Genomic DNA, 27,238 nt, shown 5'->3' with positions numbered 1-27,238 from the left:
GGATGCACGTGCATGTTTTTCTAGGAATGAGGAGGAAGTGTGAATGAACAAACTGTGTTGGCATTAATATAGCTCTCTCTGCAGTAATTTCCGTGTGGCAAATGCATTTGTAAATAGTAAAACAATCTAAAAGGCCTAAAATTGCTTTTTTCAAGAATTAGATTTGGAAATCTTTGACAGTGTGGAACAGAAGTGAGAGACATGTGAATCTATTTCCATTCATTGCATACAGCCACTTTCATGTACTCTGTTTCTTGCTTCTCATGAAACATGTAGGGGGTGAATTGAATAGGACCGTTGAGAACTAGTCCAGAAACCAAAAAAAAATGTAGCGCAGAAAGCAATTTTCAGGTCCTAAACTGTTGAAAGATTGATGGCGGGAAGAGGTCAAAATCGAATGGTCCGTCTTCCTCGGTTGGATGCTGAAACATAAAACGCTAATTAAGTGCTGGTCTAAGTTATTAAATATTCGTACAGAGTATAATTACTTGCGGCCCAAATTTCAGCTATTTGTGTGGATTATGAATTACATTTGTGCGGCCTAGCATTCAATTCCCAGGTCTCCGACTCCAAAGCGGGCTCACAAAATACTTGTAATTGAAACAGTGAAACATTGGCACAGGGTAGATCTACAAATACTTGCTTGACGCCTTCGTAAATAGGGAATGAAAGCCCAGTTAGCGGATGTTTCGAGGAGATCGACATGATGTCTTCGGGGATTCCTAGCCTTGCTCTTGATTCACCACCCAAGCCCCAGGTTTTCCCGATCAGTCAATCGATGGTACTTAGTGAGCGCTTACTCTGTGCGGAGCACTGCACTAAGGGCTTGGGAGAGTACCTTAGAGCAGGGTGAGCGGACTTGTTTCCTGCCCGCAGTAAGCTTCAAGTCAGCCGGGGCAGTCAGACGTTCATATAAATAAGACATTTATGAAACGGAATTTAAAAATATGTCCTGAGAGGCTAAGGATGGGGTGATTGATAAATGCCCAAAGATCACTGATCTAAGAGCATAAATGATGCAGAAGGGAGAGGGAGGTGGGGGAAAGAAGGCTTAATCGGGGAAGGCCTCTCGGAGGGGTTGTGACCTTGATAAATGTGGTGCTTTATTTTCAGGGAACACCAGGAAAATTCCCCTCCTACTCTAAGCTCTCTCCGTTCCGGAACTGAATTTCCAAGCTGAGTCCATATTCCACCTGCGCTGAATTCTTATGCGATTGGATCGATCGTTTGCCAAGCAAACTCTGTTCCAATGCCATTTAGCAGGATGGTTTTAAAACTGGGGAGCGACTCTCCTGCCACTTGCTTGAATTAGTAAACGGCCTTGCGATGACACTTGGATGGGGTTTCGTTTCCTTCCGTTCCCGAGAATATCGTTGTACAGAACATCAGTGTACCGTTGACACTTGACAAATGCGTAATTATCATTGTGGTGACCTCCTCTGATTATGTGCGACCACTTGCCGGTGCGGTTACCTCTAAGAGCAGGATTACAACACAGTGCCAGTGAGTATATATCTATAATTCTATTTATTTTGATGCTATTGATGCCTGTCTACTTGTTTTGTTTTATCGTCTGTCTCCCCCTTCTAGACTGTGAGCCCGTTGTCGGGTAGCGATTGTCTCTATCTGTTGCCGAATTGTACTTTCCAAGCACTTAGTACGGAACTCTGCACACAGTAAGTGCTCAATAAATACGATTGAATGAATGAGTGAAAAAGGCGTGCTGTCTATAGCAAAAGTGACCACTTTTTGTAGTAGGGCTGACGTGAAAGATCTAGGGGGTGTTTGAACTCTTTGTGAATAGGTGATCAGTCAGTTAATCATATTTTCTGTGTGCAGGGTACTGAACTAAGCGCTTGGGCGAGTGTGGTCATCCTCAAACAGTAAGTCTCCTTTTCCTTAGGGAGTTAGTTCTTGCATGGGACCTACACCACGCTAAACTGTAAGCTCTTTGTGGACAGGGAATGTGTCTGTTATAGTGTACTCTCGCGCTTAGTACAGTCCTCCGCGTACAGTCCACGCACAGTAAATACGATTGACTGACTACAGCATAACAGAGTTTGTTGACCCATTTCCTGCCCCATGATAATAATGATGGTGGTACTGAAGGGCTTACTACAGTATCAAACACTGTACTAAACTCCGGGGTAGGTCAATATGATTGGGTCCAACACAGGGCTTTAGGGTCATCGTCTGATGCCTCTGCTCATCACAGATGTGGCATGACTGTGAGCCCACTGTTGGGTAGGGACTGTCTCTATATGTTGCCAACTTGTACTTCCCAAGCGCTTAGTACAGTGCTCTGCACACAGTAAGCGCTCAATAAATACGATTGATTGATTGATGACTGGGGAAAAAGCTAGGTGGGCACAGCTTCTCGGGCTCCTGCCCCTCTCTTCATCTCGGAGTGCAGCTTAAGGATAATGATAGTAATGCTAGTATTCGTTGAACGCTTACTTTGTGCCAAGCACTGTTCTGAGCGCTGGGGTAGATACAAGGTTATCAAGTTGGACGCATTCCCGGTCCCATTTGGGGAACATAGTCTTAATCCCCATTTTGCAGATGAGGTCACTGAGGCCTACAGAAGTGAAGTGACTTGCCGAAGGTCACACGGCAGACAAGTGGCAGGCGTGGGATTAGAACCCAGGTCCTTCTGGCTCTCAGGCCCCTGCTTTACCCACTACGCCGTACTGTGAATTCGGGGAGGGACCAGAGATCCCGTGCCACTTACCTGGACTCTTGTGTCATCCTGGTCCTGTCTGTGGCATGTCATTACCGAGGGTATTAGGGGCACCGATGAGACCACAGGATGTTCTGGTCATTCATTCAATGGTATTTATTGAGCGCTTACTGTGTGCGGAGCACTGTACTAAGCGCTTGGGAAGTACAAGTCGGCAACATACAGAGACGGTCCCTACCCGACAGTGGGCTCACAGTCTACAAGGGGGGGACAGACATCATCATCATCATCATCAATCGTATTTATTGAGCGCTTACTATGTGCAGAGCACTGTACTAAGCGCTTGGGAAGTACAAATTGGCAACATATAGAGACAGTCCCTACCCAACAGTGGGCTCACAGTCTAAAAGGGGGAGACAGAGAACAAAACCAAACATACTAACAAAATAAAATAAATAGAATAGATGTGTACAAATAAAATAAATAAATAAATAAATAGAGTAAAAAATATGTACAAACATATATCCATATATACAGGTGCTGTGGGGAAGGGAAGGAGGTAAGATGGGGGGGATGGAGAGGGGGACGAGGGGGAGAGGAAGGAAGGGGCTCAGTCTGGGAAGGCCTCCTCCGCCTTCCTCCAGGAGGAAGCAGCAGAACAAAACACGGAGACAGGTGTCAAAAGCATCAGAACAAATAGAATTAAAGCTAGATGCACATCATTAACAAAATAAATAGTAAATATTTGCAAGTAAAATAGAGTAATAAATCTGTACAAATATATACGCAGGTGCTGTGGGGAGGGGAAGGAGTTGGGGAGGGATGGGGAGGAGGAGAGGAAAAAGGGGGCTCAGTGTGGGAAGGCCTCCTGGAGGAGGTGAGCTCTCAGGAGGGCTCGGAAGAGAGGAAGAGAGCTAGCTTGGCGGATGTGTGGAGGGAGGGCGTTCAGTACAGTTCTCCATTGTACCATGGGGCTGTGTTCTTGAGGAGCCAGTTGCGTGTTTTTTTTTAAACTATTTCTTAAGTACTCACTATGTGTCAAACACTGTTGTAAGCACTGGAGTAGGTACGCATTCATTAATAATTATTTATTATTTTTTATTAATTTTTATTTATTAATAATAATAATTATTATTAATTATTGGTCACTGGAGAGCTCACGATAAAAGGTCCTAGAAGCAAGGCTGGATGCTTAGGGGTTTCTTAACTGTACACTGTATGGTCCTGCTTCTAGACGGTAAGCTCCTTGGCCAGGGAGCGTGTCTACCAACTCTATTATACTCACCCAGGTACTTAGTACAGTGCTCCACACAAAGTAAGTGCTCAGTAAATACTATTGACGGATTGATTGGGTTGGATGCACAGAACCCTAGCATTCTTTCCGGTTTCCTGATCTCGTTAACCTCCCTCTAGGCCGTGAGCTCCTTGTGGACAGGGATTGTGTCTCCCAACTCCATTGTATTCATTCATTCATTCATTCAATCGTCGATTTATTGAGCCCCTACTGTGTGCAGAGCACTGTACCGAGCACTTGGGAAGTACAAATCGGCAATATGTAGAGACGGTCCCTACCCAATAATGGGCTCACGGTCTAGAAGGGGGAGAGTACTCTCTCAGGTGCTTAGTAAAGTGCTCTTCAACACAGTAAGTGCTCAATAAATGCCACTGGTGAACTGGTTGGGTTGGGTGCACAACGCCCTAGCATTCTTTTCTGCTCTTGTTAATAATAATAATAATAATAAGAAGAAGAAGAAGAAGAATCACAGTATTTGTTAAGCACTTACTATGTGCCAAGCACTGTTCTAAGCACTGGCACGGTAATCAGGTTGTCCCACATGGGGCTCACACTCTTTATCCCCATTATACAGATGAGGTAACTGAGGCACAGAGAAGTTGAGTGGCTTGCCCGAGGTCACACAGCAGACAAGTGGAGGAGCTGGGATTAGAACCCATGACCTCCGTCTCCCAAGCCCCTCCTCTTTCCACTAAGCCACTCTGCGTCTCTGTTCCCGACAGATGAGACCCAAACACCAAAAATGCTATATCGTACCCTCCCAAGCGCTCAGTACAGTGCTTTGCACACAGTAAGTGCTCAATAAATACAGTCGAATGAAAACACCTCCACAACCGTCACTCTCCCACACACCCACAACGACCATTCAGAAGATGTCCAGTGAACCCTGATAAAAAGAATTACCTAAGTGAAATAGGAGTGCTTTACAAATACATAATATAGTCACTTAGACCCACAAAAAAATGTTTATTTTAAAGAGCAAAAAAGGCGTAGCTGATGTCTGACCTTTCCCTTTTTAAAAAAGATATGCCTTGTTTAAAACTAAATGCCAGACAGAAAAATTCTGTGGAATGACTCTGCTGGGTGGAAACTTAGGGAAATGTGCACGCAGAAGGTAGTTGCCTGATGAATCTAGACAGAGCTCTGATCATGCAAAATATCTTTTTTCCTCCTACAGAATCACATTTTGTAGTACAGCAGCCATTATGCATTATCCAGGATGTCCTTTTATTTCTCTTACTAATTGCTCACAAAACAGTTGGTGAAACAGTTGGTTTTACCTCCTCCAGGAGGCCTTCCCAGACTGAGCCCCTTCCTTCCTCTCCCCCTCATCCCCCTCTCCATTCCCCCCATCTTACCTCCTTCCCTTCCCCACAGCACCTGTATATATGTTTGTACATATTTACTACTCTACTTATTTATTTATTTTACTTGTGCATATCTATCCTATTTATTTTATTTTGTTAGTATATTTGGTTTTGTTCTCTGTCTCCCCCTTTTAGACTGTGAGCCCACTGTTGGGTAGGGACTGTCTCTATATGTTGCCAATTTGTAGTTCCCAAGCGCTTAGTACAGTGCTCTGCACATAGTAAGCGCTCAGTAAATACGATTGATGATGATGATGATGAGTTGGTGAATTACCACCCTTGAGAAGCCATTGATTTGGGGGAAATAAGCCTATGTACTTTTTTATGGTATTTAAGCACTTGCTATGTGCCAGGCACTGTACTAAATGCTGGGGTAGATACAAGCTAATCAGGTTGGGCATAGCCCATGTCCCACGGGGGGCTCACAGTCTTAATCCCCATTTTACAGATGAGGTAACTGAGGCACAGAGCAGTTAAGTGACTCGCCCAAGGTCACACAGCAGACAAGTGGCAGAGCCGGGATGAGAACCCAGGTCAACCTGAATCCCAGGACCTTGCTCTATCCATTAGCCCACACTGCTTCTAATGAAGATTCTTTCAGCAGGCAAAAGCAGCCTAGGGTGAAGTTTAGGAAGTGTTATTTCTTCCTCTTCCACCTCCATTTCTGCCTTTTCCTAAAAAGGGACTCAGGCATGAAGCAAAACCCCCTTTTCCAACATTTTAATTGGTTATAGTTTTAAAACCCATTCCTATTGGCATAAATAAAAGGTTAGCATCTGTTCTGAGTTATTCCTGGTATTTATGCCAGAGTTACTGATGCTTCATGAGACTTTGGAAAAATATTCTATTTTGAGATACCTTGGGATTTTTTTTTTGTCTCACTCCTTTTTCTTAGGATGACCATATGCCCAGAAAATGGGCCTTTTGGTTCCTGAAGCCTTTGTTGATTTGTCACCTGGTGTCATCAGTTTTGTTTTGTGATCTCATAATTTTTAGGGGAGTGAATCAGAACAATTCTCAAGGAATGGAGTCTTTGGAATTTGACTTCTGAATCATTAGTATTAAGGAACTATTTAAATCTTAGTAGTCTGGAAAAGCAGTGTGGCCTAGTGGAAAGTGAGCCCGCTGTTGGGTAGGGACCGTGTCTATATGTTGCCAACTTGTAGTTCCCAAGCGCTTAGTACAGTGCCCTGCACAGAATAAGCGCTCAATAAATACGATTGAATGAATTAATAATAATAATAATAATAATAATAGCATTTGTTAAGCGCTTACGCTGTGCAAAGCACTGTTCTAAGTGCTGGGGGGATATAACATGATCAGGTTGTCTCACGTGGGGCTCACAGTCAATCCCCATTTTACAGATGAGGCTCAGAGAAGTTAGGTGACTTGCCCAAGGTCACACAGCTGACAATTGGCAGAGCCGGGATTTGAACCCATGACCTCTGACTCCAAAGCCCGGGCTCTTTTCCACTGAGCCACGCTGCTTCTCTGTCTTGCCTCTGCCACGTCTTGGGCCTTGGGAAAGTCACTTCACTTTTCTCTGTGCCTCAGTTCCCTCATCAGTAAATGGGGATTAAAACTGTGAGCCCCATGTGGGATCTGGAATGTGTCCAACCTGATGAGCTTGTGTCTACCCCAGTACTTAGTACAGTGCCCGGCACAGAGTAAGTGCTTAACAAATACCGTTAAAAAAACAAAAAAGAATATATAGAAGACCATAATGATGGTATTATGTTATGTGCTGGGGTAGATAATCAGGTTGGACACCATCCCTAATCAGAAGGAGAGAGAAAAATTATTTATCCCTATTTCACAGGAGGGTTTAGAGCCCACCTTCAAGCCCAAAATTGTTCCCGTGGATAGACTATCTCTCTCATCTTTTTTCCTTTCATAGCAAGCACTGGAAAGTGAAAGGAGCATCTTGCCAGTCATGAAATATTGCATTCTTTTATCAGAACATTTTCTCAATGCTCCCTAATAATGGCAGTGCTTCTGGTGAAGGGCTAATTAAGAAAGATGACAGAGGAAAGTCATATGACTTGTTTGAGACTAATTAGTAAGGCAGAGAAAGCCAGTATCACAATTTCACTGACTCTGATCTGATCACTTAGTTTATTAGGCAGTATTTTATTTTCTAGTTCTGTTTTACAAGAAAATGAGGGAACGTTATGGCACCGACGCAAGCGGATAAAGAAATCTATCTGCCGGTACCTTCATCTGAAGATGTGGGTCTTTGAGAATCTGTGGGTAAGCACGTTTCTTTGTCCTCTCCTGGTACAGTGCTCTGTGTAGAGTGAGCACTTACTAAATACCGTTGATTGTGGGTTTGTGAGTATGGGGTCCAGGAAGATACCCCTCAGCCTCGGATCTTGCAGTAGAGGTTAGGGAAAAGAAATTTCAGCTTTAGTTCGCTCCAATCCAGGTCGGATGATTTGGTGAGCCCCCGCACCCCCCCATAATTTTCATCTCTAATTTTAATCATGTGATAATTACAACCAACTCTTGATTATACGGGAACTGATTCTAACCCAGAGCTGCGCTTCTGTTTCTCCTTCTCAGTACATCTTTTGCTCCCTTTACTCCCCATTAGCCTCGCTACTTTGTGGTTTGGAAAGAAAAAGCCCAAATCCTACCCTGTTGTTAACAGCTGAGGAGGAACCTTTGAAGGAAATTTAAGTTGGTGATCAGTTGAAGATTTGTTAGCCACGCAGGCAAGTGACATTTATTAATAAAAATACCCGGTGGGTGCAGTTAAACTGTGCTCTGCACTTGGGGAAGTTCAACAAAAGCGCAAGATGAATTCCCTGAACACAAGGAACTTGCCTGCTAGTGTTCCCGTTATTCTTGAGCGGGGAAAATTGGATAAGGGACTCAGTCGCAATGCTCAGCCAAGAGACTGCCTTCTTAGTTCTCAGTTCATTCATTCACTTGGCTTTATTGAATACCCTAGGTTACCCTGGGAAAGGCTGATCATCATCATCATCAATCGTATTTATTGAGCGCTGATCACCTCTGGCACAGTGAACATCGCTAATGGTCTCAGTAAAGAGAGTTTCATACGGTGATAGGCATTTATTCACATAAGGGAAATCTTGTTATTCCCTGTTTCCACATTACTCTTTCTTGTTTACCAGAGGGGTTAGTGTTTTCTTTTGTTTGTTTTTTTTTCTGAGATCTGCTGTAGAGAACAAGATGATTTTGAGTGATCAAATCCATGATGTATTGAGTAATATATATACTCAATGCACGACTGTGTGTATATATAAAATGAAAATATTAAACAAGTGCTGGAAAACATGAGATGAAGTATCAGCTTTAGAAAGTAATCGCACTGAGGATTATTTATTTATGAGTCCAGTGGTTGCCCATCTGCCTCCGCATCAAACAAAAACTCCTCACCATTGACTTTAAAGCCGTTCATCTCTCTGCCCCCTCCTACCTCATCTTGCCTCTCTCCCTCTACAACCCAGCCCTCACAGTGCGCTCCTCTGCCACCAACCTTGTCACTGTGCCTCCATGTCACCTGTCATCATCATCATCATCATCATCATCATCAATCGTATTTATTGAGCGCTTACTATGTGCAGAGCACTGTACTAAGCGCTTGGGAAGTACAAATTGGCAACATATAGAGACAGTCCCTACCCAACAGTGGGCTCACAGTCTAAAAGGGGAAGACAGAGAACAAAACCAAACATACTAACAAAATAAAATAAATAGAATAGATATGTACAAATAAAATAAATAAATAAATAGAGTAATAAATATGTACAAACATATATACATATATACAGGTGCTGTGGGGAAGGGAAGGAGGTAAGACGCCTCCGACGCCTGGCCCACGCCCTGCCTCTGGCCTGGAATGCCCTCCCTCCTCAAATCCGACAGACAATTATTTGCCCATCTTTCCAAGCCTTATCGAAGGCATGTCTCCTCCAAGAGGCCTTCCCAGACTAAGCCCCCCTTTCCTCATCTTCCACTCCCTTTTGCGTCGCCCTGACGTGCTCCCTTTGCTCTTCCCCCCTCCCAGCCCCACAGCACTTATGTACACATTTGTAATTTTATTTATATTTGCATTGATGTCTGTATGCACCCCTCTAGGCAGTAAGCGTGTTATGGGCAGGGAATGTCGCTGTTTATTGTTGTGTTGTACTTTACCAAGAGCGTAGTACACGGTAAGCCCTCACTAAATAAGATTGAATGAATATGGATGATTCGGAACTTGTAAGCATCCGTTTCCTGTTTCCACTGAGGAGAAGACCTGAGCCAATGGATCCCGATCGAAGGAGGGAATTAGGCTTGGCGTTAGGGAGGAGTGACTCATTCAGTGTGAGGAGCTTCTTGAGTGCTTTCCTGGGAACAGATACGGAGGCATCTTTTCTGCACATTTGAAGAACACCGTGGGCTCATCTGCGTAGTTTATTGGAAGTGCCTCTGGGGAGAAGGCAGATAGACAAGGTGGTTTCCTCTAGCCTTGATGCAGTGTGTCGAAACCAATCAGGACCTAACAAAGAGTGTGGCCTAAGTGAAAAGACCACGTTTCAGAGAACCTGCATTCTAATCCCGGCTTCGTCGCTTCCCTAAGAAAGGTATTTGTTAAGCGCTTACTACGTCCTATATATTTTGAAAATGCTGCTCTTTGTTTTTTAAACAACCAGACCTAAATTTGTGCCCACCGGGACTGAGCCGGTGCCTGCATTTCCCCGGCCCTGACCCAAAGAAATCCCTTCAGACTCCAACGGAGTCCAACCTTCGTCCCATTCGTTGTTGCGAAGAGTCATTTTACAATCATCAGCTGTTTGTTTTTAAGGGTTATTGACGTGATTTTTAGTAGGGTCTAATCATCATCAATCGTATTTATTGAGCGGTTACTATGTGCAGAGCACTGTGCTGAGCGCTTGGGAGGTGCAAATTGGCAACGTATGGAGACAGTCCCTACCCAACAGTGGGCTCACAGTCTAATGATACTCTACTGAGCCCCTTCCTTCCTCTCCCCCTCGTCCCCCTCTCCATCCCCCCATCTTACCTCCTTCCCTTCCCCACAGCACCTGTATATATGTATATATGTTTGTACGTATTTATTACTCTATTTATTTATTTTACTTGTACATATCTATTCTATTTATTTTATTTTGTGAGTATGTTTGGTTTTGTTCTCTGTCTCCCCCTTTTAAACTGTGAGCCCACTGTTGGGTAGGGACTGTCTCTAGATGTTGACAATTTGTACTTCCCAAGCGCTTAGTACAGTGCTCTGCACACAGTAAGCGCTCAATAAATACGATTGATGATGATGATGATGATATACACAACCGTGTATAACCCAAAGACTTGGTGTTTTTTTTGTTTAATTTTCCAGTTTTATGGTATTCGTTAAGTGCTTACTGTGTGCTAGGCTCTGTATTAATAATGTAGCAATGATAATAATGATGATGGTATTTGTTAAGCGCTTACTATGTGCCAGGCACTGTACTGAGCGTGGGGTGGATAGAAGCAAATAAAGTTGGACACAGTTCCCGTCCCATGTGGGGCTCAATTGGGTCTCAGTCCCCATTTTCCAGGTGAGGTAACTGAGGCCCAGAGAAGTGAAGTGACTTAACCAAGGTCACACGGCAGACAAGAGGCCTTATCAGACTAAGCCCCGCTTTTCCTCATCTCCCACTCCCTTCTGCGTCTCCCCGATTTGCTCCCTTTGTTCTTCCCCCCTCTCCCAGCCCCACGGCACTAATGTATATATCTGTAATTTGATTTATTTGTATTTATGTCTATTTGTATTGATGTGTCTCTCCCCCCATCTAGTCTTTAAGCTCTTTATGGGCCGGGATTGTCACCCTTTATTGTTGTATTGTATTTTCCCAAGGACTTAGTACAGTGCTCTGCACAGTAAGCTCCTAATAAATATGATTCAGTGAATGAATGAAAGTGGTAGAGTTGGGATTAGAACTCATGACCTTCTGACTCTTAAACCCATTCTCCATCCACTACGTCATATCGTTTCTCCTACTGCTGTGTGATCTTTGGGGAAGTCACGCGCCTGCAAAATGGGGATTCAATACCTGTGCGCTCTCCTACTCAGAATCAATCAATCAATCAATCAATCGTATTTATTGAGTGCTTACTATGTGCAGAGCACTGTACTAAGCGCTTGGGAAGTACAAATTGGCAACACATAGAGACAGTCCCTACCCAACAGTGGGCTCACAGTCTAAAAGGGGGAGACAGAGAACAGAACCAAACATACCAACAAAATAAAATAAATAGGATAGAAATGTACAAGTAAAATAAATAAATAAATAAATGTGAATCCCTGATCAGACCTGATTATCTTGTATCTATCCCAGCACTTAGGACAGTGCTGGCATGTAGTTAACACTGTTATTTCGTTTATTTCTATTGATGTCTGTCTCCGCTATTCTAGACTGTGGGCTCACTGTGGTCAGGGAATGTCACTATTAATTGTTGTATTCCCAAATGCTTGGTACAGTGCTCGGCACACAGTAAGCACTCAATAAATGACTGAATAAATGAATGAAAGAACAAATACCCCAATTATTATTTACTGAAACGCCTATGAAGATAGAGAAATATAAATTCATTCATTCATTTCAATCAGTCGTATTTATTGAGCACTTTACCCCGTGCAGAGCATTGCATTAAGCACTTGGAAAGTACAATTCAGCAATAGAGACAATCCCTACCCAACAACGGGCTCGCAGTCTAGAAGCGTGGAGACAGACAACAAAATAAGCAGAGTCAAAAAGAGGAGCGATTAAAGAACTGACAGCACTCAAGAGGCGTCGTAGTGTGTACAGTAATTTAATAAAGGAGAGTCGGGTGGTGAATTACCTTGGTTAAAAATACAGGACCTGTAAATAGAAAGGAGGCAATAGTTGACAGGTTTAATAGAGTTCTTGGAGAGGTGGAAGGAGAAAGACCGGTGGGAAAAGTGGAGTGAATAGGAGAGGAAGGAGTAAAAATGAGAATTGTATGTTTGTTAGGTGTCACAGCCATTTAAGGGGGGCAGTTTTCTTTTTATGCACCCCATCCCGCACACCCAATCCCCTTGCAAACTGGCTGCCGTGGGGAGTCTGTGGTTGCCACTAAGATGAGGAACATAAAATGATTAAAAAAAGAATCCTGAGCATGTAGGGCAAGAGTTAGAGCACATTGTGGTGTAAAGAACAGGTTTATGATTGAAAGTTTTCCAAAACACTATGGGAAAAATGGAAGATTGAGAAGCAGCATTGCCTCTTGGATAGAGTATAGATCTATAAGTCAGAAAGACCTGGGTTCTAATCCCAGCTCCACCACTTGTCTGTTTTGGGGACCTTGGGCAAGTCACTTCATTTCTCTGGGCCCCAATCGCCTCATCTTTAAAATGGGGATTAGTACCGTGAGCCCCGTGTGGGACAGGGATTGGGTCCAGTCTGATTAGCTTGTATCTTCCCCAGCACTTAGTAAAGTGCCTAGCACATCATCATCATCATCATCAATCGTATTTATTGAGCACTTACTATGTGCAGAGCACTGTACTAAGCGCTTGGGAGGTACAAATTGGCAACATATAGAAACAGTCCCTACCCAACAGTGGGCTCACAGTCTAAAAGCACATAAGTGCTTAACGGATATCTTACAAAAAAGACTTGTCATTTAATTAAGAGCAAAGGGAAAAGGTGATACAATGAAATAACTTTTTCAAATGTATCTAGAGGGAGGAGACTTATAAGAAAATTGCCCATATATAAATAACGAGGCATGAAGTCAGACTTTCGGCGATTGAAATACAGGACACTTTCTCTAAAATCTGACTTTACTCCCTAATTGCCTTTTCCCCGTACTATTAAAGTCAACCATTCAAAAATAGCTGTGGCTAATAAAAGCTGGTAAAAGAATCCTTTGAAAATTTAAAGCCATCTGGCGTGAAACGATTTGCAAAATGGAAGGAGACACGTTTCTTTTCTATAAATATTTCTAGGGATATTGGGCCAGTTATTCAAGTAACAAGATAATCTCGTATTAATGGAAGAATGAGCCACTCCGACCTTCAGACAGTGTGCCCCAAATAGAATAAATGAAAGAAAATCCTTTAGGATGGGCTGGTCTATCTATCCTGAGGCTTAAAATCCAAAGAAGGCAGAGCCCAGCAACGAGCGAAGACAGACAGTAAGATTCTAGTAGAAAGTTGGAGGAGAATTGAAAATGTCCTTCTCGGATCCCTTTCAATATTCCTAGCTAGAAAATTGGAGGAGGTGATGAGAGATTAGAGAGGACTCAGGCGAGAAAAGGATTTAGTAAAACGTGGCAATTATGAAGGTTGTTCTGTTCCCCCTCATTTCCGAGAGACAGGATTGTGCTCTGGGAACTCCAGATTTTTGCCTTCCATTTTATCACTCTGTCGTGACTCTGCAAGACAGCATCTCCCCGAGTGGCCTGATCTTATTTTGGAATCCCCGATGGCCCACAGACAGGAGAAAATCTTCCGGGTTGTGCGTCTACCTATTTGTGTGTGTCACTCCTCTTCGTTAATTGATTTATCATTATTAAAAGGTATAGATTTAATTTCTCCCAGCTGCCTCTTGCTTGGTGGGGTACTATTCTAAGGGCATTACCAGAGTCCATCCAGGCGGTGCTCAGCACATAGGACAGTGCTTCGCACATAGTAAGCACGTAACAAATACCAAAAATAATTAAGCAATTAATGCATTTTAGTTGCTTATCATCGAAGAAGCTGCATAGCATAGTGGATGCAGCACGGACCTGGGAATCAGAAGGTCGTGGTTTCTAATCCCACCGCCGCCACTTGTCTGCTGCGTGACCTTGGGCAAGTCATTGTACTTCTGTGTGCCTCGGTTACCTCATCTGTAAACTGGGGATTGAGATTGGGAGAGAAGCAGCATGGCCCACTGGAAAGAGCACGGGCTTGGGAGTTAGAAGTCATGGGTTCTAATCCCGGCTCCGTCGCTTGTCAGCTGTGTGTGACTTTGGGCAAGTCATTTAACTTCTCTGTGCCTCAGTTACCTCATCTGTAAAATGGAGATGAAGACTGTGAGCCCTACGTGGGACAACCTGATTACCTTGTAACTCCCCCAGTGTTTAGAACAATGCTTGGCACATAATAATAATAATAATAATAATAATAATAACAATAATAATGATAATAATAATAATGGCATTTGTTAAGCACTTACTATGTGCAAAGCACTGTTCTAAGCGCTGGGGGGATACAAGGTGATCATTTTGTCCCACGTGGGGCTTCACAGTCTTTATCCCCATTTTACAGATGAGGGAACTGAGGCTCAGAGAAGTTAAGTGACTTGCCCAAGGTCGCACAGCAGACATGTGGTGGAGCCGGGATTCGAACCCATGACCTCTGACTCCAAAGCCCGTGCTCTTTCCACTGAGCCACGCTGCTTCTCCTTAGTAAGCGCACAAATACCATCATTATTATTATTATATGGGACAGGAACTGTGTCCAACCCAATTGGTTTGTATCCACCCCAGCGTTTGGTACAGTGTCTGGCACAGAGTAAATGATTAGTAAATACCACAGTTATTATTATTAATTATTATCTAAAGCCGTTTTTGCCTTGGATGAACATAATGGCAGATGAGAAAGGTGTGTATTTTGTAATTAAAAATGATAGTCCTCAACAGTAGTCCACAGTTGCCCAGCTGGCGCAGGGGGGATTTCATATCAGTACTTTTTTTTTTTGGCCATATTTCAGCATTTGCCATGTGGTTGTCACCCCATACGTTCCTTCCGATGGTCTAGGGGACTACTTTATTGACGCCTCCCCCCACAAGCTTTTGCTGAAATTGGGGTGTTGGGGCGCCCCGCAATGCACCTCTCATCCTGTTTCCAGCCTGTCTGAACTCAAGACCTGCCCCAAGGTAGTTAATAATAATAATAATAATAATAATAATTTTGGAATTTGTTAAGCGCTTACTATATGCAGAGCACTGTTCTAAGCGCTGGTATTTAATCATCATCATTAATCGTATTTATTGAGCGCTTACTATGTGCAGAGCACTGTACTAAGCACTTGGGAAGTACAAATTGGCAACATATAGAGACAGTCCCTACCCAACAGTGGGCTCACAGTCTAAAAGGGGGAGACATTTAATGAATGTCTACCACATTCAGGGCACTGTACTAAGCGCTTGGAGAGGATAACTGTGCTAGAAAACCCAATCCTTGTTCTCAAGGAGCGTAGAGAAGCAGCGTGGCTTAGTGGGAAAAACACGGGCTTGGAAGTCAGAGGATGTAGGTTCTAATCCCGGCTCCACCATTCTTTGCTGTTGTACTTTGGGCAAGCCACTTAATTTCCCTGTGCCTCAGTGGCCCCTCCTGTAAAATGGGGATTAAGACTGTGAGCCCTATGTGGGACAACCTGATTAGCTTGTATCTACCCCAGTGCTTAGTACAGGGTTTGGCACACAGTAAGCAATAACCAATACAATTATTATTAATAATAATAATTAAATGCCCCACCATTAGAAGCATGTTACGTTTAGGATTCTAGGACTTAATTCTTATTGATAATAATAAAATACCCCACCATTAGAAGCATGTTACGTTTAGGATTCTAGGACTTAATTCTACTGGTGTCTACCACCTCTGTTATGTTGTATTCTCCCAGGTGCTTAGTATAACGCTCTGCACACAATAAGCATTCAGTCAGCACCACTGATTGATTTACTCTGAGATGGGTTAATGGATATGGTGGTTCCAAAATGAGTTAGTTAGCCCATGGCTATTTCCCATTCAGTCAACACCACTGATTGATTCACTCTGAGATGGGTTAATGGGTATGGTGGTTCCAAAATGAGTTAGTTTGCCCATGGCAATTTCCCTAGTTGAGGTTATGCTCTGTGTGAAATACAGGCTCCAAAAAGTAGACCGCGGAAAATCCCTTTCAAAAAGAACCCCTTCCTCATACAGACCTGTCTTTTGACAGAAATTGACATGGCCGGGCTTGAAATTGGCATGCAGTCTACTGGACAAACATTAAACCAAGTAAATGCTGCAGTGATGTTTTTCATCTTGGCATATTTTAAAAAATACACCAATCCAGCTAGGTTGGGCTGTTCATATGGATCAAAGTGTTATAAATTACCATGCCTAATGACAGTGCTCTTAATTTTTGATACCTTTCCCCCACACAATCCCATGAACCAAAAGCTTACCCACCCTGCAAAATTGGGGAGAATTAAGAAGGGTAGGAGCTTTTTGAGATGTGGCCCAAGGAGTGTTGCGTGCCTAGGTGGGTTAAAGCTGTTGGGAGTTTTTAAGCTTTCTTCCAGGTAGTCGAGGACATCACACTGAAGGAGCAGAAAAATTAGAAGCTTCTTGAGTTACGGGAAGGGCTGGATGATCTGAGAGAGAGAGCGTGGAATTCCAGTCAGAAAGAATAGCCTGGGTGAGGTTTGAGCAGTTCAGACAACTGTCTGGTAATTAAATTAATGAAATGTATGCACTTTCAAAATTGCTTTTGGATTTGGGACCAAAATATGAAGGTGACCAGTCCTTCAAGGTGGTAACCGGTCACCTTGAATGTGATATTGCTCACCAAGTACTGAGAACATCGATTATAATGAGTCACTCTACTCAGTTCCTCTATTTGGGGGACATCAAGGACATACTGGCGATGAGGCCTGAACAAATCTCCCGAAATGTAATCAGCGCACATTTTGCAGATGGTTCTTTGTCCCTGAGACTTCTGGTGTGTTTAAATTTTCAGTCATTCATTTTTCCCGAGCGTTTGAATTCTCAAAGAGTTCCTTTATCAGTTTCTGCGTAGCTACCCTATTGCTATATTTACCAGATTGTGGCGACTTCCTAACGTCAGATCCACTGTAATGGCCTGTGGCCGAATGGAAAGAGCTCAAGCCCGGGAATCAGGTAACCCAGGTCCTAATTCCAGCTCCTCTGGTTGCCTCAGAGAAGTCACTTCATTTCTCCGAGCCCGTGTCCTTCTCTCTTTGGAATCAGCGCGGATTTGGGAGTCAGAAGTCGTGGCTTCTAATCCCGGCCCCGCCACTTGTCTGCCGTGACACTTTGGGCAAGTCACTTAACTTCTCTGTGCCTCAGTTAGCTCTACTGTAAAGTGGGGTTTAAGACCGTGAGCCTCATTTCAGACAGGGACTTTTTCCAGCCTGATTAGATCGTGTCTACCCAAGCGCTTAGAGTCATGCGTGACACATAGTATGCCATTATTAGGAGAAGCATCATGGCCCGTGGAAAGAGCACGGGCTTTGGAGTCAGAGGTCATGGGTTCAAATCCCGACTCCGCCAATTGTCAGCTGTGTGACTTTGGGCAAGTCACTTAACTTCTCTGTGCCTCAGTTAGCTCAACTGTAAAGTGGGGTTTAAGACCGTGAGCCTCATTTCAGACAGGGACTTTTTCCAGCCTGATTAGATCGTGTCTACCCAAGCGCTTAGAGTCATGCGTGACACATAGTATGCCATTATTAGGAGAAGCATCATGGCCCGTGGAAAGAGCCCGGGCTTTGGAGTCGGAGGTCATGGGTTCAAACCCCGACTCCGCCAATTGTCAGCTGTGTGACTTTGGGCAAGTCACTTAACTTCTCTGTGCCTCAGTTACCTCATCTGTAGAATGGGGATTAAAACTGTGAGCCCCCCATGGGACAACCTGATCACCTTGTATCTACCCCAGCACAGCTCCACCCAGCTGACAAGCCGTGTGACTTTGGGCAAGTCACTTCTCTGGGCCTCAGTTACCTCGTCTAAAATGGGGATGAAGACTGTGAGCCCCACGAGGGACAACCTGATCACCTTGTAACCTCCACAGCGCTTAGAACAGTGCTTAGCACATAGTAATTGCTTAATAAATGCCATCATCATTATTATTATCATTAATATTATTTTTTTTTCACCTTCCTCAGGGTGAAAATGCTACTTATGTGGCCACTTGACAGTCCCATATTGTCGAAAACGATTTGTCCCTCTTAAAAACTGTTCAAAATGCCTGCTTTTCCCCTTCCTAGCAAGGGCATCACTTTCTTTTTCTCTCTGCTTATATTTTGCGAGGGAAATGACACTATCAGCTGTTGGATCTTTGAACATAAGCAACAGGAAACGTTCCTATTTGTTTTCCTTCCCTTTTGTGTCAGCTATGAAGCGAAAGAAGCACACTTAATCTGCTGGACAGAGCACCTTTTGCGCTGTGTATTTTGAGTAATAGTGGTGAGAGCATGTTTAACCACATAAAATAAATTATCTGTGAGGTGTCGATGAAACCACAGTTCATTTCATGTCCTCACCACAAAGTCTGTCTTAGGGACCTTACTGACTTCAAGTGTCGGGGTTTCTTTTTTGTGAAGACAGAATTTACAACAAAATTTGAATCGACTGTGCTTAATAGTGTTCAAATGCCTAGTACAAGGCTTTGCACACAGCAAGCGCCTAAGAAATTACCGTGGACGATAATAGAATTGTAATTTCTGAAGGTTTGTAAAGTAACTCCCGGTACCCATTGCAGTTTATAAATGGAGATGAATGAGTTCAAGAACGTTTTGTCCCTTCCAAAGCAAAATTTAATGGGATCGAGATGGGTTATAAAAGCTGTTGAAGAAGCCTGTTCAATACACCAAACTGACGTGCATTTGTGACAGTTTACCCAAAGAGCTACAGAAATGTTTTGAGCAGGAAAGAAATGGTTCTGAAAGCTGATCCCAGGTGAACAGAATGGTACCTTGCATAAAGCTGAGCCCATGTATCAAAATGATAGAAACGAGAAGCAGCGTGGCTTGGTGGAAAGAGCTTGGGCTTGTGAGTCAGAGGCCATGGGTTCTAATCCTGACTCCGCCACTTAGCAGCTGTGTGACTTTGGGCAAGTCACTTCACTTCTCTTGGCTTCAGTTACCTCATCTGTAAAATGGGGATGAAGACTGCGAGTCCCACGTGGGTTAACCCGATTACCTTGTATCTACTTCAGCACTTAACAAATACCATTATTTTTATTATTATTAGTTTAGTAATATTTGGTCACTTTTCTCTTTCTATTAAAGTGCAGTGCCAAAAGTCATTTTTATACTGATTAACTTTGAGCCCTAGTCAATATCTGCGTGGTCCTTTTTCCTAGTAAAAAGTCTCAATTCACAAGTTAAGAAAAAATGTAGAGAACTAGAATATATTAAAGAATTGCAAGAGTCAGGCTAACACTGGTTAAACTTTTTCTTCCTCTCCATATTGATTATTTAAAAACTCAATTTGGGAAAGATTAGCATCTCAAACAAGATGGTTTGACTGAAATATATGGCTAATAAGGCATGTGAAAATTTTAGGAATTTAGATGTAATATATGCCTCCTTTTTGCTTCGTAGTTAGCTTTTGGAACAAATTTAAGACAAAATATTAGATTCTAATCTTTCCTTAGAGCTGGTGGCCTTTATCACCTGCCCAACTCTGATTAGCTGCTTGAGGTTTGTTTATAATTTTCTAGAAACCTGGTGGATGATGGAAATCTACATTTAAGGTAGTTTGTATGACTCATAAAACACTAACGTGGCAGAAAGATATATTTCAGCTATAATTAGATGAGCCAAAATTTGCAGACAGGCTTCATGGGAAAGAAAGCTATGTTCCCTTTATAATGCTGGAGCATTTTATTGAAACACTAAAATGGAATATGGGCAATGGCTTTAAAAGAATATCACACTTCTTGGAGACACAGAACCACTGTATCCTGTGGCAAAAATGTCTCAGCACTTGTTTTATGCAGGCAGTGTTGCTTTGTTCCCTCTAAGCTGTAAGCTCCTTGTGGGTAGGAAACATGTTTAATCACTCTGCATTGTACTCTCCCAAGCGCTTAGCACATTGCTTCGCAAACAGTAAGCGCTCGGCAAATGCCACTGCATGATTTTTTAACATATACGCTCTTGCTTTTAACAGAATTGCCCATATCTTTTCTTCTCATTTTAAGTCCGAAGGATCCCCAGCCAGGAACCACAAAAATAAAATTACGTCACCTTTATATAGCTTCTCAGTTTTCCTTTTTTGGCGATTCACATGGTCATAAACTCAGGTTTTACGGATTCATGTAGTATATATTCAGTTTTACTAGATACAGTAGGAGAGATTGAGTTGATCAGTATAACATGAGGGCTGATTTTCCAAAAAAAACTGTCTGCTTTTATCATTAAGATGCAAGGGGTCATATTGGAATCTGTCAAGAAGGGATGGCTTAACCTTTATCATCAATCGTATTTATTGAGCACTTACTGTGTGCAGAGCACTGTACTAAGCGCTTGCACTGTACTAAGCGCTTATATGATAAAAAGGCTGGTGGGACATTAAAAAATTAGTGCAATACTGTGTATAGGCTTAAGGGAGGTTCTTAAAATGTTTATCTGCAGCACACAGAGATGGAAGACAACGTTATTTCAGGGATTAAGATGTTATTTGATATTTACACTTACTCATGGACCTGGTTTACAGAAAAGAGCTGGCACTCTATACCTCAAAGTTTGCCAATCTCTGCAAGAGCATTTAATTTTCAAGGACTGCAGAATGAGACATATTTCCTTAATAGGCCCTAAATTGAGAGATGCTACTCATTAAATAATCCTCTCCAATTCCTTTTTATTAAAACAATAACACAGATGAGTATTTAATAAAGGTTGCCAAAGTAGTGTGTATATAGGAAAGTCATCGGGTATTGGCAGTACTTGAATATGTTGGGCCAATATATATTTTTTTTTCTTAGAGACTCACTCCCCTCAAACAATAACCACCGTGAAATACTCAGAATCAACACGTGTTCCCATGGAAACAAATGGAGGAAGCTGGCTAGGGTTGTGATAGAAAATTCATGTCTGGTTAGTTTTCAGTACAAATTTATATCAAATTGTGGAAAATAATGCATAATCATTGTGCAGTTGGTTTTCTGAATAGAGCATGACTGAAAGTCAGACCTCCGTTTGCTGAGCGGAATCGTTTTTGCACGCTTTTGTTTTCATTTTATCAGTGATATGAATTAAGTAATCTTGTCCACTTAATGGAATGATTGACAGTTATTGGTAAAGATTCATGTAATAGTAAACTATGATGGTACTTTTGAATTTGATATCTTGTCTCCCCACCAAAACCTGACTCTTCCTAAGTAGTTTGAGCTCCCTTTTTCATTTTCTATTTTTTAGATTTCTAAAGCGTCACTTGCAACAGCCAATCGATGATATTCGTTAAGTGCTTACTGTGTGCAGAGCGCTGTATTAAGTGCTTAGAAAAGTACAGTACAATAGCTACTAGCCCATTTTAGAGCAGGGGGAGCAGGCCCAGAGATATAGACTATGAGCCCGTTGTGGGTGTCTTATTTGTTGCTGAATTGTACTTCCCAAGCACTTAATACAGTGCCTGGCACACAGTAAACGCTCAATAAATGCGAGTGAATGAATGAACCAAGTGGCTTGGTGCCTATTCAGGGCTGTAACAGGAATTAAGTCATCAGATCTCGTGACTTAAGTCAGGGAAGGCCTGTAATTTCCGGGTCTGTTCTACTCCCTTAGAGTCTCTGGGTATTGTGGTATTTGTTAAGCTCTTACTGTGTGCCAGGCACTGTACTAAGCGCTGCGGTGGATACAAGCAAATAAGGTTGGACACAGTCCCTGTCCCACGTGGGGCTAACTTGATGAGAGTCCACTTGTGCAGAGCACCGCATTAATCATTTTGGGAAGTTACAGAGATGTCCATTATATGTGCTCCAGGGAACTTTTGAAGCCCTCTTGAAGTTTATCCCCCATCTTACCTCCTTCCCTTCCCCACAGCACCTGTATATATGTATATATGTTTGTACATATTTATTACCCTATTTATTTATTGTTTATTTTACTTGTACATATCTATTCTATTTATTATATTTTGTTAGTACGTTTGGTTTTGTTCTCTGTCTCCCCCTTTTAGACTGTGAGCCCACTGCTGGGTAGGGACTGTCTCTCTATGTTGCCAACTTGTACTTCCCAAGCGCTTAGTACAGTGCTCTGCACACAGTAAGCGCTCAATAAATACGATTGATTGATTTATATTTCATCCGGTTAACACCTGGAATTGAGTGCTGCCAGAGTCTCACCCAGCAGCTCCATTAATGCCCTACAAATTAGGTACGTTTTATTATTATTATGTTTTTATCCTTGGAGGGTTCTAGGTTGTCTCACGTTCTGAAAGTTGCTGAAGCCATGCCTCTCTGGCCACCCCAGGGGTCTGGCATTGTGCTGGTCTACACCTGCCCGCAGAGACCTAGTGGATAGAGCCCAGGCGTGGCCGTCAGAAGGTCCTGGGTTCTAATCCTGGCTCCTTCACTTGTCTGCTGTGTGACCTTGGGGAAGTCACTTCACTTCTCTAGGCCTCAGTTATTTCATCTGGAAAATGAGGATGTAAACTGGGAGCCCTATGTGGGACAGGGACGGTGTCCAACTTGATTTGCTTGTATTCGCCCCAGCACTTAGTACAGTACAGTAAGCGCTTAACATATGCCATTATTTGGGTCTAAGGATGGTGGCATAAAGGGATTCAATCCAAGTGCAAGGGTGACACAGAAGGGAGTGGGATAAGAAATTTAAGGCCTTGGAGCAAGATTGGAAGGCAAGATCAGGTCCATCCTGATCATTCACCAAGTAATAAATCCAGAAGTAAGATTTTGGATATTACTGCTTCAGGGAAACAAGACAGAAGGGTAATGGGAGGGGAAAAAAAAGAGTAGGAGTCAAAAGTCTCAGATCACATTTATTTCTCTGCTTGTTGGCTGATCCACATTTAACTGAAAAAGATTTAAAGAACTCTGGTGAAGGTTGAATGTGGTCAGAATTGGGTGTTTTTTTAGCAAAATGGCCTTAGTATGACATCATCACATTATGCTGCATGCTAGAGTAATGTTTGTGATGTTGCATGCATCACAGGGTATGATTTTTTTTTTTTAATGGTTACTGGCCATCCAATGAGCAAAAGTGGACTTTTTTTCTATAGTACGTCCTATTTTGAGGATTTCTAAGTCCTTAAGAACCTTCCCCAGAGAACTTGAAGATCTCTGTCAGTTAAATGTGAAGCAACCAACAACCATTCATTCATTCAATCGTATTTATTAAGCACTTACTGTGTGCAGAGCATTGTACTGAGCGCTTGGGAAGTATGTCGGCAACATATAGAGACGGTCCCTACCCAACAACGGGCTCACAGCCAGAAGAAAAAATGCGACCTAATGCTTTGGCTCCCTTTCTTTTTACTCGTTTCCCCCAATCTCCCTTCTGTCTCGTTTCCCTGCAGCAAACTCTTCCTTTTTGATTTGTTGCAAGTTGGATGATCTGACTGGGTAAGGATTTGATAGAAAGGGCTGAACGTAATTTTCATTTTATTCCTTTAATCCATAATGGAGTTAATTTGTCTGCCCATTGATCTTTTTCTTTCTCTTCATCAGTCAATGATATTGAGCGCTTACTGTGTGTTGACACTGTTCTAAGCACTTGGGAGAGTTCAGTACAACAGTACAACACAGTTAGCTGACACGCTTCCTGCCGATAATGAGCTTACCGATTAGATGCTCTAGCGGATTCATTTTCCCCCTGCGTGATTGAGCGTCCCAGTAAGAATGGGGCTTAGCCATTGATAATTTTCTGGAATTGACTGTGGAATCCTCTTTTATAACAATTCAGTGTTTCCCTGTGCACACCATCTACATGACCATTTTCTTTTTCATACTTCTTGGGCTCCAAAAATAGTGCCAAATTGAAGAATCTGTTAAATTTGAGTCCTGCCCATCTCCTTGAAGATGTGGCATTAAAACACTTAGCTTCAAAATCAATTTCCATGAATAAAATGCGGATGTGTCTCTCTGGGTAAAATTTTACTTATCCCTGTCTGCTCCTATTTTTTTTTAATTCTCTGAACTCCATGGTGACAGGCCTCAGTTGATTCTAGCAATAGTCCTTGTGTCCTCTTACCTTATATTTTGCGTCTTCTCAAAATTCAGAGTCTCGTGATAATACTAGCATACTCCCGTCTTTCCAAAATCCATTTCTTTTGAAGTGTTTCTGGGCTGTTCTAATTATAGATGCTATTTGATCTGCCCCATCCGTGTGATTGAAGTTGCAGTGTGCAGGAGCTGTGGAATTTGACAAGAATGTGTGGAGAGGCTGCAGCCCTTCTGAAATTTCACCAATCTGTTAGTAAAAGGCAGACCGATGATAAGGGTTAACTGCAAATTTATTTCAACTGAATTGTGTAGCTGCAGTTGTCAATTATGGGATGACAGTGTTGAATTTGCAATGGTGGAAATCCTTTTTAAGCGAAGCGTCGTCGTGATTGACAGTGTTTCAAGTGTGTGATGTAAACACTTCAGTTTTACAAAAAAATTATTTGTGCACAGTACTGATTAGGTGGCCAAAGGGAGACTAGAACTTTCCAAGGGATTAAAGACTGTTTTATTATTCTTCTCCCTAATGGGAATTGCTGCATTCTATTTCTCACACTTAGGTTGCGGCTCATGACTCCTTGGGGGAACAATTGCAGAATTGAAAGGAACAGATTTTTTTCCGCCCAAGCAGAAACCTCGAGGGGTTCAGTACCAGTGAATGAAAGGGATTTATGTCGGTCACGGGGGAGAGGAAGGTTAGCAGAATGCGGGGGCCTGTTAACTGGGTAGATTGGGCTAGATTGTGGGTAACCTGAAATGGAATTGGAATAATGGAATTGCAGTTCCAGGACTCTTTTGGAAGAATGGATTCTTTTCCTGTTAGAAGGAGGATGGCAAATAGTGTTTCTCTCCAGGCGACTATTTTGATAGACTCACACGGTTGGCTTTGATTGCAAGGAGTTCACCTGGCTTCCTCCAAGGACGCATGTTATCAGAAAATGCAACCAATTTAGAATTATTCAGACTCTGCATGGGAATGTTGGGATTAACCCAGATACTTACTGAAGCTCAATTGCGTTCAAAGTTCATTATTATTTTTCTTGTCAGGAGTGGGGAAAAAAGGTTAAAAGCGCAAGTTAACAAATATGTAAGAAGGAACTCAATCTTGGCTGTGATTCTAGAGAGCCAGGACCCACAGTTCAATTATTCCACCGTTTTTTAAACGTTTACAGCATCCGTCAGGTGATATAATCATATTTCTTTACTATGAATTGTTATTAAGTAGTAACAATGGATAGGAAAAATGGTTTCTCCGAATTTAGGTATTTATGCAAACGACGTTTCTCACATTAGCTGCAGAGCTTCAGAAAATTGCACACTGTCATTAAAGTTGTGACTCATAGCATTCAGCAGAAGGTGTGTTGAAGCTTTTAAAATACTACCAGAATTACTGCAGTCTGATAAACACCCTGCAATGGAAAATTACTTTTGCTTCCAATACATCATATCATGCAACCTGCTATGAATACCATTGCCTATTAAAAAGTAGCATATGAGTAGACAGATGGAGTTGCTCTGCACTCTAACAGTTTCTAAGTTTGTGAAGGAATGGATGCAAATAGAAAAGCCAGCTATTGCAGAAGATTCGGAGGTTATTTTTCTGCCACAAAAAATGAGATAATCTTTCAAGTACCGGCTTCAATTTTATATTGTGCTCTACAGAGCTAATGCAATGTATATAGTAACCATTTTTAGAAATGTTAAGGTAATACAATGACAATTTCATTTTGATTGAAGGAAGAATATTTGGGATGATTTCTTAAGTCAGTTTTGCAGATTTTTTTTTAACTATCCTGCCCACTCTTTCAGCCGCTCTGTCCATAACTCCCAGCCTTTTTGCAAAATGCCCCTTCTAGAAATGAACATCAAATGACTTAAAGTCATAATCTTATCTCTGGGCTTTATTTTGTTGAAGATATAAAAGCCTTTCACAACTTCTCTCACACCTAGGATCCACGTGACTTTCCAAGGGTCAGTCTATTAGTGGAATTGGTAAAAGCTTTAAAGTTCCATAAAATATATTTTTTTGTAACTTCAGACCAACTCTTTGAGTACCTCCAAAGTTCTTACATACCCAGGAATTTCTTAAATAACACAGTGTAGTGAATCAATCGATGGCATCTATTGAGCGCTTACTGTGTGCAGAGCACTGAAGCAAGCACTTTGGAGTGCCCAATATACAACAGAGTTGGTAGACATGTTCCCTGACCACAATGAGCTTATAGTCTAGAGGGGGAGGCTGGCATTACTATAAATAATTTATAGATAGTGAATGCGTAAGAGAATTAGAGTGAATGAAAAGTAATCACAAAGCTACCGTGGTCATTCAGTGATAATCTTCTGTTGAAAATGTGGGACTAACCTCAGTTCTGACAGTTGGGGTGCCTTTTGAGGTGCCGGGGGAGGCCAAAATGTGAGGTAATAGTAATAATGATGGCATTTATTAAGCGCTTACTATGTGCAAAGCTCTGTTCTAAGCACTGGGGAGGTTACAAGGTGATCAGGTTGTCCCACGGGGGGCTCACAGTCTTCATCCCCGTTTTACAGGTGAGGTAACTGAGGCAAAGAGAAGTTAAGTGACTTGCCTACAGCTGACAATTGGTGGAGTCGGGTTTTGAACCCATGACCTCTGACTCCACCGGCCGTGCTCTTTCCACTGAGCCACGCTGCTTCTATCGGTACACAGCCGATAGCAATCTGTGCAGTTGAGGGCCAGCCATGGCGAAAAACAGTCCATTTTTTTATTCATTCATTCATTCAGTCATATTTCTGAGTGCTTACTGTGTGCAAAACACTGTACTAAGCGCTTGGAAAGTACACTGCAGCAATAGAGACAATCCTTGCCCACAGTAGGCTTACAGTCTCGCAGGAGGGAGACAGACATCAAAAGAATAATAATAATAATGATGGTATTTGGTAAGCGCTTGCTATGTGCAAAACACTGTTCTAAGCGCTGGGGAGGTTACAAGGTGAT

General features: G+C 42.4%; 1 protein-coding gene across 3 annotated transcripts in view; it reads left to right on the top strand.

Annotated features, from left to right (window-relative positions):
* The first annotated feature begins 1,288 nt into the window (after positions 1-1,288).
* Positions 1,289-27,238, top strand: part of CDKL5 (cyclin dependent kinase like 5) — a 160,813-nt gene continuing 134,863 nt past the window's right edge. Inside the window, exon 1 of one of the 3 annotated variants that reach the window (XM_038757035.1) lies at positions 1,289-1,503. The gene's annotated coding sequence lies outside the window, so the exon portion shown is untranslated. Of the gene's footprint in view, positions 1,504-7,568; positions 7,592-27,238 lie in introns of those variants that run through there. The other 2 variants (XM_038757032.1, XM_038757034.1) reach the window with 2 other exon arrangements.

The sequence above is a fragment of the Tachyglossus aculeatus genome, chromosome 15 (genome assembly GCF_015852505.1).
Source record: "Tachyglossus aculeatus isolate mTacAcu1 chromosome 15, mTacAcu1.pri, whole genome shotgun sequence".
Lineage (NCBI taxonomy): Eukaryota > Metazoa > Chordata > Mammalia > Monotremata > Tachyglossidae > Tachyglossus > Tachyglossus aculeatus.
Note: the sequence above shows the minus strand (reverse complement) of the source record. Positions and strands in the feature narration are given on the sequence as shown.